Genomic DNA, 18,190 nt, shown 5'->3' on the forward strand with positions numbered 1-18,190 from the left:
CCACCACTAAAGCACGGGTCACATCTATGTGGTGTTTAACACCCCCAGAGCCAGAGGGTGCCCCAGCCTCCTCCTGTCCAGGCTGAGCCCCCTGAGCTCCCTCAGCCCCTGCCCCACGTCCCTTCCCTTCCCTGGAAATGCTGTGTGGGCCCAGCTCAGAACAGCAGCCAAAACAGACCCCAAATCCACAGGTAATAAATTTAATAACATCCATCTCTGTCCCCCTTCTCCCTGCTGGCAGCCAAAAGGAAACACAAAAACGCAGACACATTATTATGAAAAGCAAGTCAACTTCTTGCACGGGGAGAGGGATAACAAATGTTGCACTGCTCTGTTTCAAACGTTTCAGATCTTAAACTGAACCCAGAAAAGGACATTACCAGTTAAGCTATTACAGCAAATGAAATGAAAATTGAAAATCAAGTCTAACCGACATTAAATTTAAATAAATATATCTCAATTCCAGGATCATAATACATAGTTCTTATGACAGAAAACTTCTGGAGAAGGGAAAAACACCCTGGGTAACTCTGAATATTAAGCTCCAGTACCACAGGCATCTCACAGTTTATCTAAATAAAGTGTCTCCTGCAAAGAGCCCTGGTTCCTCCAGCGCAGGCTGCAGTGTGATTAACAGAGGTCCATTAGAGAGGCAATCCATAACCTGGCTCCTGTGAGGAGTCCCTGCCACATCCCTCTGCGTTTCCATGGCAACCGGGCAGGAAAATATAAAGCAAATTACAGTTAAATGAAAATTATTCTCCATGACAATATATGTTAATGCAGGAACATTTGCAATGCCATTCCAGATAAAATGTTTACATTCACACATGTGTCTACAAAAATAAATAAAAGGCAGCTGGAGCAGCTAATGGATCACCCAAAGAGAAGGATCAGAGTCTTTTTTTGCTCCCCCTAAGTTTTAGTATGTTAATTAGAATAAAATTCTCCAAGCTGAAGAATATCCAAAGTATTTGCCCATTTCCAAGCAGAAACATTCTTTAAGGAAGAGGTTTTCAGAAGATCTAAAACACACATTTTTGAATGTTGTGAACCTTTCATTTTCCTGGCTGCAAACAAAGAGCATTTATACCTCCCCATCCCAGCAGAAAATGGTTTCAACGAGAGGTTAAGTTTATATTTAGAGAGATCTGACTGAAACTGGAATAGTGACTTATTTTAATCAGCTGTAAGTCACTGAGAACTGAAAGGTGCTTTACACCTCAGAATTTGGGGTGCTGCCTCCACAGCTGGGAGAATCCATACCCCAGCAGGGTTTAAAGACAGCACAGGCCACTGAAATACTTTTAGAAAAGCCCACAATTAAGGCTGTAGAAGCTGATCATACTCTCCCACCATCACCACTTAGCCTGAATAGTCCTTTTTTTGGGAATGCATCTCAGTTTGGGGAATCTATCTCCTGGAGCATGAGGGAAGTTAATTGGAATGAGGCTCCTCAAGATGCAGCCACTCGGTTATTTTCTTCACTCCCTTGGCTCGAACGCCAAAGAACAGCCCAGAGAAAGGAAGGAGGTTATGAACTGACTCACAGTGTGTGCCACTGGAACGCCACGTTTTCAGAGGGGCTGAAACACTGCCCTGGAAAGCAGCCCTGCCAAGTTCCTTTCCCATGGAAATGCTGCGCCTGCTCCGCACAGGTGCAGGTTTCTGAGGCAGCCCCACAAAGAGCACAAGGCACTTTTTGAAGGCGTCTGGGAGAGCCGGGAGCACAGAGCGGGGCATTGAGCGCGCTGGCACAGCCGAGCCCGCTGACCTCTGCATCTGCTCTGCCTCCGCCTACGGAACAATGCCGGCACCGTCAGCATCGTAACTTTTTATGGCACTGGGAAAACTGCAATCTTCTCCACGAGCCCGCTCCACCCTGCACATAAAACTGCTCATAGGTTCAGCCATAAAGCAAACGCCCTCCTTTGAAGCTGCCCCCGGAGCCCCGCGCACGTTGGAGAGGCGAGCTGGAGAGCACAGAGCACTGAGGCTTTACATAACCACCCTGGTGGAAAGCATCCCTCCCCAGCAGCCAGAGCCAGGTCAGGGAGCATCTGGGTAACAGAACTCCTCACAGGTGAGCTCAGGTTACCCACACACACCAAAGTCACACAGCACCCAATATATTCCTGCCATGCTCCACTTTCCCCGAGGATCAGCTTCCCAAGCAGTGTTCCCATCATCACTGCAGCTCAGCACTGTCCCACAGCCCCTCTTTCTCCTTCCCCTCCATGGGATGTGCAGGCAGAGCAGGGCTGGAAGGAGCTCTGGAGATCACCCAGAGCCATCCCCTGCCAAGGCAGGGACACCTGGAGCAGGTGACACAGCAACACATCCAGGTGGGTTTGGAACAGCTCCAGACAGGAGACCCCACACCCTCCCTGGGTAGCTGTGCCAGGGCTCTGCCACCCTCCAAGGAAAGTTCTCCCCCATGCTGAGGTGGAACTCCCTGTGCTTTAGTTGAATATATCTCCATACAATGCTCAGAATGCAACTATAAACAGTGTAAAAAACAAAACCTCAACCCTGCCAATGGAATCCCAGCAGCAGTTGCTAGGATCCTCTGCAAACCTCACTAATTGCTGGGATTGGGTTTCCAGGGAAGCTCCTTGCTGCAGCAGTGGAGGGGCTGAATGCTGTTTTCACAAAAGAACTTGTAAAACCCCAGGCTGCATGCCTGCAACAGCCAGGATTTATATTCCAGGCACAAATCAGATTATGCTGCACACACCGTGCTCCCAGGGCTCCAAGCAGGTGGATCCCACCAGGATGAGCAGCCCTGCTGCATGGCCAGGCTCCAGGGCCAGGTTCCCTGCCCTCCCTGATGGGCTCCACCTCCCTTCGAGGAGATCTGACTGTGTCTGATACCTCCCTGTTAGAAAAGTCATTTTCTCTGTAACCACAAGCAAATGCCTGCTAAGGTGGAGTGGGATTCCCGGAAAAGCAGGCAGCCTGCAGCTTTCCTGCAGGGAAACAGGAGATCCGGGGCTGCTGGGCAGCACTGCAGCTACGAGTAACCTCATGGTAGAGAGCCCCACTGCACAAATACAGGGTAAATCCACAAAAGAGAGATTCCAAGAGCAGATCCGAGCAAGGACAGTGAGGGAGCCGCAGCAGAGGGAAGGAGCTGCTCCCTGTGAGCACAGAGCAGCCCAAACATCCCTGCCAGCATTCCCCACAGCCCAGAGCCTTCACCTCAGCACACCCACAGCCTCACTCCCCTCCCACCGCGCAGAAACAAGGTCCAGCTCTCCAGAGGGAGAGCAAGATACAGAACAACTCAGAGAGAAGGAGAAAGGCAGCAACAGACGGGAGGGGACCTCGAGAGGCAGACAGGCTAAAATTAGAGACAAGAATCTTGGATGAGGAGGACCAAGGCAAGAGCAGAACCTCCATCAGATGAGGCTCCTGGGAAAGGGGAAGGACGGACAGGAGGGAAAAGAAATATGCTGGTGGGTGAAGCAGGGGAGGCTTGCAGACAGAACACACTGCAGGAGGAAATTAAATTCAGCATTTTAAGACTACAGCCTCCAGCTCCATAGCCAAGGAGCTCTACTCAGCACACCAGGAAAGAGCCACCAAGTGACTGCTTGTCTGATCCCTTCCCCCCTGGACTAACTCAGAGGAATCCGTCTCTCACCACAGAACCAGTTTAACACCCCAGTGCCAGTGCTGATCACAGGGGAAGGGAGCTGAATTCACTGCAGAGCAGCTGAGTAACACAGGGCACCTCTGATCTCCTGGGAGAGCCAGGAACCTTCCAGGCTGCAGGGAAAATGAGGAACAGAGAGCCCAGAGCCAGGGGAGCCACCAGGCAGGACCCCAGCACATGCCAGGACAGGCCGTGGCATGGAGGGAAGCCAGAGCAGCCAGCAGCCAGTCCAACTCCCAACCCCAGCACATTCCCCATACGTGGGGACGAGAAACCACACCAACAAAAAAGGTCAACATTCAAGGAGAACAGGTTTTCATCTTCAAACCCGTGCACCCGACCCTTGGGCTGCTGAGAAGGTGAAGTTTCACACACTGAATCCCCAAACTGGCTCGTTACAGCCCAGCTTGGATAAATGGATCTGCCTGTGCCGAGCTGCAAGCTGAAACCACGGAGCCAGCCCGGGGTGGGCAGCGGCCAAGCGCCGTAACCGGAGCCCCCAGAGGCATCCAAACCCCCCAGCACAGCAGCAGCAGGATGTTTGCGTCCCCCACACACACCCCTTCCCTGCATTACCTACACCTCTTCCCAGCATGGCCACGGCTAATCTCATCCATCCCAAGATACATGGATATATTTATAGACAGGCTTACAGCTCCAGCACATCCCGGGCCTGACGCAACCGCGGAGCGCCGGTCGGTGTTGTTACCACAACGCTGACATTTCACAATCTGCCACAGCCACCCTCCAGCAGAACGTGGAAAACACCAGCCCCGGAGTGTAAAGTCTATCCCAAAGTGCTTTCCATGGGCTACAGTCACTGCCACAGTCAGCAGGATCCCAGCCCTGCCGCCTCCTCCCCGCAGCAGCTATCAGGAGACCATTCCCAAAGGGGAACTTCTTGGAACTTTATCTTGGCTCCTCCTGGACCCAGCCAGGCTGCAGAAACCCAGGCACTTACCAGTCATGGGGAGCTCCTGGTACAACTTGTTTACACAGCGCAGGTCACAGGACCGGCTGGAAGGTGTAAGCAGGATACAGTTTTTATGGCTCTGAACTCCTGCCCAGATAAGCCGATAAGGCCCCGCTGGGGGCGGGGAGCACTTTCATGTGTGCGTGATTTGAAAGGAAGAGGCACCACCAACTGCAGCTAAGCACTTTCTGCTTAATAATGAAGCTTCCATTCACCTCTAAAGCTATTTAATGCCTTTTTTTTTTTCTGGAGTTCCTAATTACGCAGCCTTTCATTTCACATCCCGATATTGAGGGCAGCACCGTGTTTCCAAGCCTCTGGCTGCCGAGCCCTCAGGGACACGCTGCCTCCGGATCCTGGTGAATTTTTTAGAGGGTAACATCTCCCTTCTTGACTCTCTGATTCTTCCCCATGCCTGTGACACAGTTTTAGCAGCTTTATGCTGCTCTAAAGGTAAATTATTCGAGACTGTTTCTAACCTGCAGAGCTGTCAGTCTCTCAGAAATAATTACAGAGGCAGCTGCCTCCAGCCTGTGCTTCCCCGAGCCTGAACCACCCTTCCGTGACACCCTGCAAACACCCACACCCAAACCAGGACCACCTTAACGCTCCTCTCACAGCAAATCCAACACAGCACACGAGCAAGGGAGATGCCTTCTCCCTGGAAAAGCATCCATCCCCTCACACACAGCTGAGACAAAGCTGCTTTTACACATACTGCAAAGTTTCCTGGCCTTTCCATTCTCCCAGTCAGGAAATTTCAGTACATGGCATTTCAGCCACATACAAACCCAGCACCAGCACAGACACACTTGCACCTAACAGCAAAATAAATATTTCAGTGTTTCCACAAGATATCCAGTGTTGTAACCTTTGGTTTCCGACTCCAAACGCAACATACGATCAATACCCTGCTCCTGCCACTGCAGTAATTCACAGAGGAAGGTTTATTTTAAAAACACTCATCGGGTAAGTTTGGTTTTCTTGGAGACAGGGGAAGAAAGGCTGCCTCCAGATTTGGAAAGGATAAATAATTCAATGCCTGAATGCCAAGGGCAGCGTGCACACATCCATATGGCAGGGACAATGCAGACAGTAAGATATGCTGCACATCACCACCCTGACAGTGCCTTCAACCCTGACCTAGAAAAAAAACATCACTTTCTTCTGGCTCCAGCAGCCAGCTCCCTCCTGGTGCTGGAAGTGCCTCCCCATCCCTGGCTGCACTCGCAGCCTCTGCTCACTACAGCTGCACAGCAATGCACGCCTTACCCACGCAACGAGCTCCAGAAAACGGGAACAAGCCTGGAGATGGAGGTTCCACACGTCCTCTTTGGGAGCCCCCGCCGTCCCAGCCAGCGCTGAGAGGGGCAGGAAAAGCCAGGATGGTTTCTCAGACTCAGGCCTGGCCAGACGCCGGCGGGGCCCCAGGGGAGGAGGAGCAGAGGGAATGGGGAGGCTGCTCCTGCTGCCGAGAGCCAGCACCCACCCCAGCCCTGCAGGGGCTGCCACGGAGCCACCCTCGAGGGACAGCGACCACGTGGGTCATGATGGACAGACACACAACCATGGAGAGCCCACTGCATGGGCACACAACCAGCAGGACTGTGCTGGATGGACACGGGACCAAAGAGACCCTGTCGGATGGACACAGGACCAAAGAGACCCCACTGGACAGACACAGAACCAAACCAATCACGTTGGATGGACACAGAGGTCCCACTGGATGGACACAAGATCACTTAAATCATGTTGGATGGACACAGGACCAAACCAACCCCACTGGATAGACACAGAACCAAACCAATCATGCTGGATGGACACAAAGGTCCCACTGGATGGACACAAGACCATGTAGGTGATGTAGGATGGACACAAGATCATTTAAATCATGTTGGATGGACACAGGGCCATGTAGATGCCACTGGATGAACACTGGACCACACAGAAGACGGTTTCTTCCCCCAGAGAAGAGGGAAAAGAGCTGCTCACCATCCCTCCTATCCTCCACAACCACCATGGACATCAAGCCTGCAGCCACAGTCATTTCACACTCCCAAAATTAACCACCACACATCACCCTGTCTCACTGTCCCAGCTTGATGATCTGATCATTTCACTACATCCTACAACTTGAAGAAAACATTAGAATCAAGACAAAGAACTCTGGAGCCCAAAATACCTGATATAATTAACTGCGCTTTCCAACATGATTATTTCCTTTCCTGACCCCAATTATTCCTTCAGTTTATTAAAGAAAACTCAGATACAGAGCAACGTTAACACCCAAAGAGTCACATAAACAGAAAAAAAAGTCTGAGGGCACCATTACAAACAGACTTAATGGAACTCCAAGATTGGAAATGGATCTTGAAAGCTGTCAGATCAAAGCAAGATCTTTCTCGTGTAAGGACTGCATTACCCTCGGAGCCACAGAGCTAATACCATCTATAAAAATATTTTGCTCAAATAAGTGAAGAACAGCAGCGTTTCATCTGTCAAAAGGTGCGAGGCTTTTATGGGATTAGCCATTCCAAACGCAGCATAAAAATTAGAGCAGATTTTTAAAAGCCCCCAGCTCAGCTGACGGAGACTCCACAGCCCGACATGCGCCCGCTCTCTTCACATGCTCTCCACACCGAGCAGATTTTTCACTGTTATTAGCATTTAAGCTTCTTTTTACTTTTTTTTCCCCCCCTTACTCTCATAAAAGATTACAAACTGGCATCACCCATAAGCAGCCTCAGCTGAAGCACCACCACCCAGACTCAGAGAAATTAAGATTTTTAAATACCCAACGGTTCCCTGAGAAAATACACCAGAAAACACCAGTTCTCACACAGGGAAGCTTAAAAAGTGGAGTAGAATGTGCTCAAAACCAGCCTCCAGACCACGGGCGCTGACAGCTTCCCACCCCCCTTCCCAGCAGGATTCCAAAGGCAGCGTTTTGCCCAGATTTTAAGGCTGCACAAACCTGCCTAGGACGCTTGTGATTTGAAATAATTGCCTACACAAGCTTTCCCCTAACATTGATGGGAGTATTTTTTATGGCCGTGCATCGGTGGCACACAAATTACGTAACACTTGGCTGAGAACCCTCCGAAAAAGCAGCTCTGTGCCGCTAATCCCTCGCGCAGGAAGGAGGAAAATATTTAAAAGCTGCATACAAATCATTCCTGTGAGTGTCGTGCAGACTGGTTTAAATTAGATGGGGTAAAAATATATGTGAGCTGATCACGAAACACTGGAATCTTTGCTATGGAGACACCAGTTCCTCTCCGCAGCCTTTTACAACCGAAATACAGGGAATTCTCCCCGGCAATGCAAGGAGCACACAGGCACCTTTACTAGAGCTCATCAAGGAAATACGAGGAGAATAACAACCCCCATGTAAATATTTTCCAGTATTATTTGCTTTGCTGTACTGAAAAGCAGCAGTACCTGCCACTACTTGCTCTGGGTCTGCCACCATTAAATCTTAATACCCAGGAGGAATTTCAATCCGTAAGGCAACTGCTGAGCCTGAAATTCAGGTACAGGGCAGGAAGAGGGGCAGACCTCCTCAGAAAGCAGTCACTCCATAATTTTACAAAATGTAATTAACCAGCTCCGGCCCTGTGCCTTTCCTTCCCTAGGAGGAGGATTTCTTCACCGAGTAATTAGCCTGTCCCAGTTAAGACTCAAGTCACCATACAACATATTTTCCCCAAAACAAAGCCACATGCACTATTTTAAAAAAATATTGCCATTTCCTCACAGACACTTAAATCTCTTCCCAGCTTTTGGCTTAGTCACTGCCTGGATCTAAAACTCAGTGAATCCAACCCACCACTGTGGGAGCCGCTAAAACCCTGGGTTTATTCCCACACTGGAGACACTTCATCATTCCAGAGCACTGCCTCCTTTTAATGTATAGAAAAGCTGGAGGTAAGGGAAAAAAAACCTCTTAGTACTTCAAACACATGTCCAAAAGCCACAACATAAAGACAAAGAGGACAGATTAAACGCTGTAAAGACACACTCGTCGGGAACCTTCCTTTGAAGTGTCTGCAGGAAACACTGTCATCACGCAGCCATGTTACAATTACACAGTTAAAATAATCAGCACCAGTTGTAAGTAGCCCATCTGGTTCCCTGGAAAGGGAACACTGCTGGTACAGTATTGATTAACACGACCAGTCTCACTGACCCCAGAGAAATGCATTTGTCTGCTCTGCTGAGCAGCGGAAGAACGCGGCACGACGCCGTGCTACGCTTGGCTTTGTTCGCGAGCATTTGGGGGGACTCAGTCCATTAAAACACGAGTGGAAAATAAAATAATCTTATCAGGTTGCCTACCACACACGAAGGAAGAAATTAAGCCAAAGGGTTTTTGCTCTGGGGCTTTTTTTTAACATTTCCTCCCCCATCCAAACCCAGCCCTCAAAGTGGACAATCTGCAGGTTTAAGTCTGAGAAAATGCTGTTGCAACATCACAAAAACAAAAAGCTGCCCATGGAGGAGAAAAACAAAAAAATCAGCTCACTCTGAACCATGCTTTTTTATGAAATGGAGAAACAGACAAGAGTTCATTTCTAAAAGCAGAAGCAGAACCGAGCAGCAGAACCAAGTGTGGAACACGAAACACAACATCTCCAGTTTCCAGCCAGCGCCGACATGGCCGGGGCTCCCCGGTCACTGTTTACACCAGGAACGAGTCAAAAACAGCCTTGGGAACCGAGGGCTGGCCGTGCTTTCCAGCCCTGCGTGTCGTTTGCTGCACGGGCAGCTCGGTTTGCAGCGAGTTTGGCAGCCCGAGCCCTCGCACTGACTCACACAGCCCGGGGTGCCACAAGCCCCGGCTCGCCGGACGGGTTCACAGCAAAGCCCTTCTGCAGGCTGGATGTGCCCCGGCAGGCCCGAGAGCTGCCGGAGCACCGGGGAGCCCTGCGGGAGCCAGCGGGACCCAGAGCTGCTGCGGGCCAAGGCCGAGGCCCGCCGAGCCCAACCCGGCACAACCCGGGACCGAGGCCGAGCCTCGCCGAGCCCGGCACAACCCGGGCCCAAACAGCCTTCGAGCCCGGCACAACCCGGGCCCGAGCCCCGCCGAGCCTGGCACCTCCCGAGGCCCGAGCAGACCCCGCCGACCTCGGCACAACGCGGGGCCCGGCCCCGCCGAGCCCGGCACAACCCTGGGCCGAGCCCGGCACAAGCCGGGGCCCAGCAGCCTCCGAGCCCCGGACGGGCTCGCACGGAGCCCCGGAGCTCGCCCACCCCTCCCGGGCAGCCCCTGCCCTGCCGAGCGCTTCCGACGGACACAAAACAGGGCACGGAGCTCTGGAAGCAAACGCCAGAGTTTCCCAGCCACAGCACCTTCCAAACCCCTCCACAGCCATCTCACACTACTCCAACCTGGAATCTGCCAGAAAATCCAGGCTGAAAACGCCAACTTTTCTCGTTTTTAAGTTAATCAAGTTAAATATTGAGCTCTTAGTAAGGCACGCACAAAGAATGCATCGATGCTGTTGGGAAACATGTGAGAGTTAATCTCCTTTTCCCTCTCCATGACTCCGTGGAGTGGTTTTCCCCCCCACAGAAAAAGGAAATAATTGGAGTCATTACATAAAAATGTTCCATTTTATGAACAAAACAAAGAAAGGAGAAATGCACTGAGCTCCAAGTTCCTTAAAATTATATAAATCTCAGGAAAGCACACAGCCACTACAAGGCAGCACAGATGTTTTCACCTAAAAATCTTTGCCTACAGAGCGGGTAAAAATGATGTGTGTACCCCATTTCAGAAGCCATCTCAGGAGGGAATTTTGCTTCAAGAGCTGCCTGGAATTCGCTCTCTGCCTATAGAGCCGTGTCCCCAGTGGTGAGAGAGCACTTTGTGTACAAAACCAGGAGGGGGGAGGAACCCTTTCCTGCAACTGGATATCAAAACACATCCCCGAGCCCGGAGGAGAAGCCAAGCCGTAAACACACGGCCCCTGTGCCTCAATGAAGGGCCCGTTCTGAGCCGCGCAGCCCGGACAGCTGCTCCCTCTGGGAAAGGGCAGAGGGCACCGAGGGCTCGCCTCATCCCCGCTCCCTCCGAGGTCATTTGCCTTTCTAAACACGAATCCATCCCCGGCCTGGGGGAGGCTCGTCCTGGGCTGCAGCTGTTTAGGCTTTTTTTTTTTTTTTTTCCTCCCTCTCTTCCTTTCTGCTAAGGGGCAAAGGTGTCGAGCAGCCCCTCCCCGGCACACAAAGGCTCCTCGGAGGACAGAAACACGGAGCGATTAAAAGATTAAACTGAGAAATAAATGAACGCGGCGGGGCTGGGGCCGGCTGGGCTCGGTGCGGCCCCGGCCCTGCGCACACACGGGCAGGGCTAACGCCTACCCGGGGATGATGAAATGGGAAACGGAAATTACCATTTCAGACAACTTTTGGTATTGTTCCTCCCAGCGCAGCGCTCACCCCAAAACGCATTTCCCCCCCACCCCGCACCCCTGCGAAAAAACATCCCCACCGCAAAAACCGGGGTCCGGAGGGCGGGGGGGTGCCCGTGCTGCGGGCTCGGCTCGGAGCTCCGAGTTCCTCCCACGGCTCCCCACGAGCCTGCGCACCCCGAAACACCGACCGGCCCCGGGACCCCCCCCGCGGCCCCTCCGAACCGCCATCCCCCCGCCCCCGGCAGCCCCCAGCAGCCGCTCACCTCCTCCGCCGCCCCCCCAAAATCCCAACGTCCTCTTCCCACCCGCGCTGCGGCGCTTCCTCCCCTCGAGCCGACCCCGCGCCGCCCCAGCCCGCACCGGGTCCCACCTCCCGCCGCTACCGGTGCCCCCCGTCCATCCCCCACCCCGGCCCGCTGCCCCCCCGCCGACCTCGGCCCCCCCGCTCCAGGTGCTCTCTCCGGGAGCCCCCCGGCCCCTCTGCCCTCCGCCCCTTGTCTGCAGCGCTCCGGTGCCCCCCCCGCGCCACCCGCCCGCGCTTACCGGTGCTCGGCGCTCAGCGGGCCAAGGGCAGCCCCGCGGCGGAGCGAGGCCTGCGGCTCGGCCGGCCCCGCCGCATAGAGCGGGGGCTGGCGGGGGTTTGGGGGCGCCTCTGGGGGCTCCGGGGGTCCCGGGGTCCGGCCCTAGCGCGGGGGGCGCGCGCCGTGGCGGCTCCGGGCCGCGCGCTCCATCCCCCGCGCGCCGCTGAGACGCCGCTGCTCATTGGCCCGATGAGACGGCGCCGCTGATTGGCGGGCGCGGCGGTCGGGGGTGGCGGGGGGAGCCGCGGCACCCCCCCCTTCCCACCCCGGCGAGCGCGCGGGGGGTGACGGGAGCGCGGCCGCGCGCGACGTGTCCCGGTGGCGCCGCCGCCCATTGGCTGCGCGCGCCGGGCGGCGCTTCCGGGGCGGGGCCTGCGGGGGAGGGAGGTGCCGGGAACCCCCCCCCCCGAGCGGGACCGGAACCGGGAACGAGACCGAGACCGGTACCGGAACTGGCCCGCAGGGACGTGCCGAGCTCCGGGACCGGCTCCACAGAGACCTGCGGGCTGAGCTAGGCCCCGGGACCGGGCCCGCCGCGCTGCCCCGGCATTGTGGGATCACCGGAACGGGCACTCCCGGTTGGCAGTGGCATCGGGCGGTGGTCGGTGCTGCCGGTGTTGGCACTTGGAGCACCGGTGTACCCGGAAATCGGTGTTGGGACAAGGCGCCGGTTTGGGAGGTGCCGGGGCAGCCCGGCTCCTGCGGCACACGGACACAGCGCTCGGGTCCGCTCCGGGCCCGTTCCTCCGTCACATCCCCATGGCAGCTCCCGGTGCCGTGCGTGCCGTGTCCCGGCAGGGCAGTGAGGGGTGACACAGCTGCCCTGGTGGGGGACAGCCGGGGGAACCCCCGGAGAGCACGGGACAGGGACAGGGACAGGCTGGCCCAGCTGCTCGCTCCTGCCCACGCCTGGTTCTGGGGCTCCTTTCACACAACACCAAAATGCTTTGTGCAGCTTTTACGTGCAGGGTGGTGCCTCCTAAAAACGCGCTTTGAGCATCTCCCAAACAGGTCATTCCTGCTGGATAACGTCAGTGATTCCCTCATCCTGGAGCGCTCCAGGAACGACTGCTTGACAAGGTGCTGGTTGATGACAGCCTGGGATCCATCGGTCACAGGCGGAGTTTGGGTAGCGATTGTTCCCTGGCAGGGTGGGCAGGCCCTGGCACAGGTGCCCAGAGCAGCCCCTGATCCCTGGCAGTGCCCAAGGCCAAGCTGGACGGGGCAGGGAGCACCTGGGGCAGTGGCAGGTGAGAAAGGATAACTTCGGGGTTCATGCAGCCCAAAGCACGGCCCTGTTGTGCTGTGTGCCTGCTCTGTACCACACCCAGTGCCCCAGCCCCTGTGTGTCACCAAGGCAGCCCAATTCCAGGCAGGAATCCCGGCCAGGAGCAGGTCCCAGCCCTGCTGTGGGTGGCAGAGCTGTCACCACACGTTGTTTTGGTTGCCAGGATGGGGAAGCCTGCAGGCAGCAGCTCTGCCATGCCCTCATCTGGAACATTGCTGGGTTTAACCCCCCTGTGCCAGGAGCTGGAACTGGGATGTCTCCCCTGGCACGTGCAGGGGGTCACACACCTGAGGGACAGCTCTGGTGTGCTGGGGTGCCACAGCCCCAGGAACAAACCCCCCCTGTGTGCTGGGCTCAGCAGCATGCAGTGCCTCAGAGCACGTGGCCAGCTCTGCTGTTAAATAACAGCAGGAGAGAGGTTTATTCTGAGCCTGTTAAGCTGGTCCTGTGCTCCACTTAGGCTTAGTCTTTTTATCTCTACCCATCTCCCTGCTCTGTAAGACCTACTAAACCAGTGAAAAGAAAGGGGTTGGGGTTTTTTTGGCTTCCTTTCCATTAAGCTTCTTGTGACAGCTCCCTGCAAATGCTGCAGGTGAGGGTTGGCCTCTGAGCACGGGAGAGGGGAAATACATGTTTTCATTTCCTAAATATAGTTGTCTGTAACTGCTTCCTTGACAACCTTGAATGTCATCCAGGTCACAGATCCAGTGCTGGGGAGGAAGTTAAACCCTTTCTGTGTCACCCTGACCTTTTTCTATTTGAACACAACAGCCTGGTTCAGGGAGGAACTTTCAAGTACTTAGAGAAGGAAAGCTGACAGCAGGAATGGGAGGATTATTTCCTTGGGGGCAGCTCTGCTGGTTTTCTGGGTGAGACTTGTGTGATGGGGATGTTTAACCTGCCTGGCTTTGTTACCCTAGGCTGGCTTTTGCTCCTTAATTGCAATACTTAAGACAAAAAAAATATATTACAGTCAATTGTTGAGCACCTTTGTCCTTTGATAAAGGTTGTAAGCTCTTAAATCCTAAAATAAAACAAATACCCTGGTGCTGAGGAGGAAAGAGAACATTGTGTGAGGGCAGGGAAATTAGGCCACTTGGGGAATGTGCTTTCAGGCCTATTTCTGTCTGTCCCAGCGAGCTAAGAGGACTGACTTTGGGGACAGAGCTCCTGACCCTGCACTCCTTGCTCTGGCACTGCTCCCTGGCTCACTCTGGGGATGGCACCTGTGCCAGCCCCTCACCTGCTCCAGCAACCTGTGGGTGACCAAACTCACCTGAGTCCCTCAGCAGCTGCGTTGTGAGGGAAGGAACCATCAGGCCAATCCTGAAGTGAAAAACTCCTGGGCTGTGCTTCTGTGGGTGCAGCTCCCTGCTGATTCAGCTCCTCACAGGATGGAGGGGTGGCAATCTATCTTTAACAGATGAAACAAGGTGTGATTTATGGCTGGTACAGGGTAAACCCTCAGTGACCAGTCAGTGCCAACATGGCAGAGGCCAAGAGAATAAAACTTGAGAAGAGCTTTGATGAGGAAAACCTTTCCTTTAAGCTTGGCTCATGTTTTAATTAATGTCATCTATTAACATTTGAAGAGAAATGGGTTTGGCAAACCAAGCAGCCATTTGGGAAGGCAGTGAGGAGTACAGCTGCTGTACTGCAGCAGGAACCTCCCTGGCTCTGTACAGACTGTTTCACTAAATAAAGCTGCTTTCAACCATCCTTGTATTTCTCTGCTCTTGTTATTGTTGTTAAGGACACTCCAACTTAAGCTGTTCCACCTGTGATGCCATAAAGAAATAAAAGTGTGGGTTTTCACCTGCTTTATAGTGTGGTGGCTGCTCAGAGCTCTACAAGAGGAAATTAAGGCTAAGTTCATGGAACAGCTCTCTCATATTCAAATCTGCATTGTTTTGAAGGTCTAACTCCTTGGCACAGCTCGTTTGCCCCCAGATCTGTGTGTTTTGAAGGTTTAACTCCTTGGTGCAGCCCACTGAGCACCCAGCTGAGTCCCAGTGAAGCACCAGGACTGGGATCAGGACAGGCAGAGCCCACGGCCCAGGAGCTGATGTAGCTCCTGTAACAGCAGCATTTTTGGATCCCTCAAAGCTGGGAGCTGCTGCTGTGGTGAGTAAAGCCTGTTTGCAAGGCTCTCTGCAGGATTTACTTACGCCTGTGTGAGAAGTGGTCCGTGGAGCTCTGTCCCTGGTGCACCCACAGAGGATGGATTTGGGGGAAGCGCTCTCCTGCTGCTGGGTAAACGCCTCTATTGATGTTCCAGGTGTGAACTCCTGACAGCCCGGCTCTAATTACTGTTTTTATCATTCCTAATGACAGGCTTTAGGTTTCCAGGCTGCTTATGGATTTCAGGGGTGTGGAATGACAGTTGCTCACTCGGAGCTTAGTGACCTCCTCTGGTCTGAGGGCTCTGGAGATGGCTTCAGCCACCTCCCGCACACAGATGGGTTCCTGGCCTGGCCGAGCCCTGCTCACTCCAGCAGCTCCCTGGGGAGTGCACCCCTGCAGAGTCATCTGCTCTGAGGACAGCCACCTCCCTCCCCTGCTCTGCCCCTCGCCCTGCCCCTCTCAGAGTGCTGCTCCCTCTCCCCATGTTGGCTTTCCCAGAGGTTCCTAAGCCCCGGCTGGCAGACGGAACGGTGGCTGCTGTGGGGTGGCCGAGTCCCCGTGATCCCCTGCCTCCAGCCATCTGTCACCTGCCTGTCTTACACTGCCAGGGCTTTAGAGGTGACCCCGAGATGGATTTGTACCCCAGTGCCGTGTCCCAGGCTGGCCCCGGGGCTGGGGAGGCTCTGTGCCCCAGGGAGGGGCAGTGTCAGTGCCCATGGACCTGGAACTTGCTGTGATCCCAAGCTGTTCCTGGAGGACTGAAAAGGTGTGATGGGTTTGGACTGGCTCATGGAAAAAGGCTGAGCAGCTCTTTCCTGGTGAGGAGTTTTACTGTGCTCGAGGGAAAACCGTGTGGTCTTTTAAGCACATCCTTTGTTGCTGAAAACCCTAAAGCTCTTGGCCTTGATGTGCTGAAGGGGAGCATCTATCCCTTGACCTTGATTTGTCATCTGCCAAGAAGTAATCAAAAAAATCCCATCTGGTGCATGACAGAGACGCACGGTGTTGGGGTATGCCGGGAAGCTCCAGGCCCTCGGAGCTGGGTGGTCTGTCCTGCCAGAGCAAAGCCCTGGCTCAGCTGCTGGAGGGAAACTGCACCCTGTGAAAGGGCTGAATTTACCTTCCAGCAGCTTCAGCTCTGCATGTAATCCTTGATTCATTGAGGAGAAGTCTGTGGTGGTGCAGTGGCCACCTGATTCCAGGTATCCATTTACCCCCCTGGCAAGGTGCTGTGTGGAAATGAGTCAGGGATGGGCTGGGGAGCTGAGGAACTTCTGAGCCCCAGAGGGCAGGAGTGTCTTACAGGGAGCCTGGAAACAGAAGAGGTGGATTGTCAGACCGAGCAGAGCTGTGTTTCCCATGGAAACTGACTTCTCTTGGCCTGAAAAGAACAAGCTGTGGCTGCTAATGCTGCTTCCTGCTCCTAACCTGCTCAGGAGATAAAGCAGGGATTTCAGCCTCCAATCCAGCACCTTTCCCCGGTAGTAAATAGACGTGGCATTACTGGGTGATGTCATGGCTGGAGCACATCCCAGCAAGGCCAAGCCTGGATCAGGTTATATCTGGCCTCTCAGAATATTGGCTTACTCCCAAAGGAGCATATTGCCAGTCCAAGGGCAGTGACTGAGGCCACCTTCCCAAGGTCACCTCTGGCACGCTCAGAGGGGACAGCCTGGGCTGCCCACGCAGGGCAGAACGTCCTGGCTCTCCTTCCTGGCACCACTTTGTGTTGGCACCAGCCAGGCAAAGACCCCCAGCCCTCCTTCATGGAGTCATGGAATGGTTTAGGTGGAAAGGGACCTAAAAGCCCATTCTGTTCCACCCCTGCCATGGGCAGGGACACCTTCCCCTATCCCAGGGTGCTCCCAGCCCCATCCAGCCTGGCCTTGGGCACTGCCAGGGATCCAGGGGCAGCCACAGCTGCTCTGTCCAGCTTTCCTGGTGCTCTGTCATCTGGTTGCCTTTGAAGCACAGTGTGAAAAAAGGGATAGAAATTGTGTCAACTCCAGCCCTGTGCTGTGTCTGTAAATAACCAGTACTCCCAGTTCAGCACGGCTTGGTCACATCCAGGCCTGGATCTTCCAGCTGGGAATCAGTGTAGCCTCCCTGGGCGTTCCATGTGGGATCTGTGGGTGGAGGTGCCCCCAGCTGCCATATCCCCTCTGAACAGCCCTCATGTACTAACTGGCACCGAGCTGTGTGTGTGTAAATTGAACTGTTTGATCCAACCAGTGACACAAAGAGATTTGCAGGCGTGAGGGGACATTAATTTGCCAGGGATGGGGCAGCCACAGCTTCTCTGGGCAACCTGTAACAGGGCCTCACCACCCTCAAAGTAAACATCAATTTCTATGTATTTGTTCACTCCCTTTCCCTCAGAGCACAGTTCAGTCCCTCACTCCCATCGCAGACACCCAGGCTGTTTTCTACCAGAGCTCACTCCTACCTCGTGCTGTCAGAGGGGGAACCTTCCTCAGCAACAGCTGCACAGGGAGGGAGCTGCTCTCTTTCCTCGCTGCTGAAGCTAACACTGCAGAGGCTGTTCCTTCTTTTCCCAGGCATTACAATTACGTGGGATTAGGAGGGATAAAATCCCAGAGCCGGGCTGCTTGTGTGCTGACACCACCAGACTCCAGTATCAGGGCCCCCTCAGCGGTGGCTGCAGCCTCTGTGCTAACCTTGCAGGGACCCTCTCGCCCCTCCCAGCCGTTTGTTCTCCTGCCTAAATAACTTGGGTGCAGGCCAAGGCCGGGCCCTGGCCCTGCTGGAGAGGCCGGAGAAAGCCGGGGCCGGTGGAGAATCGTCTGTTCAGTGATATGTTAGCGGGCTGGCCCTAGTTTGAGGCTCGCCTGCAGCGCAGAGCCCGCCGGAGGAGCGGCGGGAGGGGCCGGGCCCTCAGGCCGTCCGCGGCCCCTCACACCGTGCCCCCCCCACCCCGTTACCGCGGGAACGGCGCGACCCTTCCCGGCAGCCCCCGCGCGCCGCCGCCACCATCTTAAGGCCTGGCAGCGCGGAGCGCGCCCCCGCTTCCAAGATGGCCGCCCGGCCCTCAGCGGGCGCTTCCGGCCCTGCCGCGGCCGCGGTTCTGGTAACGGCGGAGCCGCCGCGGCCCGGCCCGGGCTCGTCCCGCCGCCGCGGCCTCTGACG

At 54.7% G+C, this 18,190-nt stretch overlaps 1 protein-coding gene across 3 annotated transcripts in view; it reads right to left on the minus strand.

Moving 5' to 3' along the window:
• Positions 1-11,689, minus strand: part of ANKRD11 (ankyrin repeat domain containing 11) — a 127,022-nt gene extending 115,333 nt beyond the window's left edge. Inside the window, exon 1 of one of the 3 annotated variants that reach the window (XM_063168207.1) lies at positions 11,594-11,689. The gene's annotated coding sequence lies outside the window, so the exon portion shown is untranslated. Of the gene's footprint in view, positions 1-4,311; positions 4,332-4,619; positions 4,683-11,593 lie in introns of those variants that run through there. The other 2 variants (XM_063168208.1, XM_063168209.1) reach the window with 2 other exon arrangements.
• Between the last annotated feature and the right edge of the window lie 6,501 nt (positions 11,690-18,190).

This window comes from Melospiza melodia, chromosome 13 (genome assembly GCF_035770615.1).
Source record: "Melospiza melodia melodia isolate bMelMel2 chromosome 13, bMelMel2.pri, whole genome shotgun sequence".
Classification (NCBI taxonomy): domain Eukaryota; kingdom Metazoa; phylum Chordata; class Aves; order Passeriformes; family Passerellidae; genus Melospiza; species Melospiza melodia.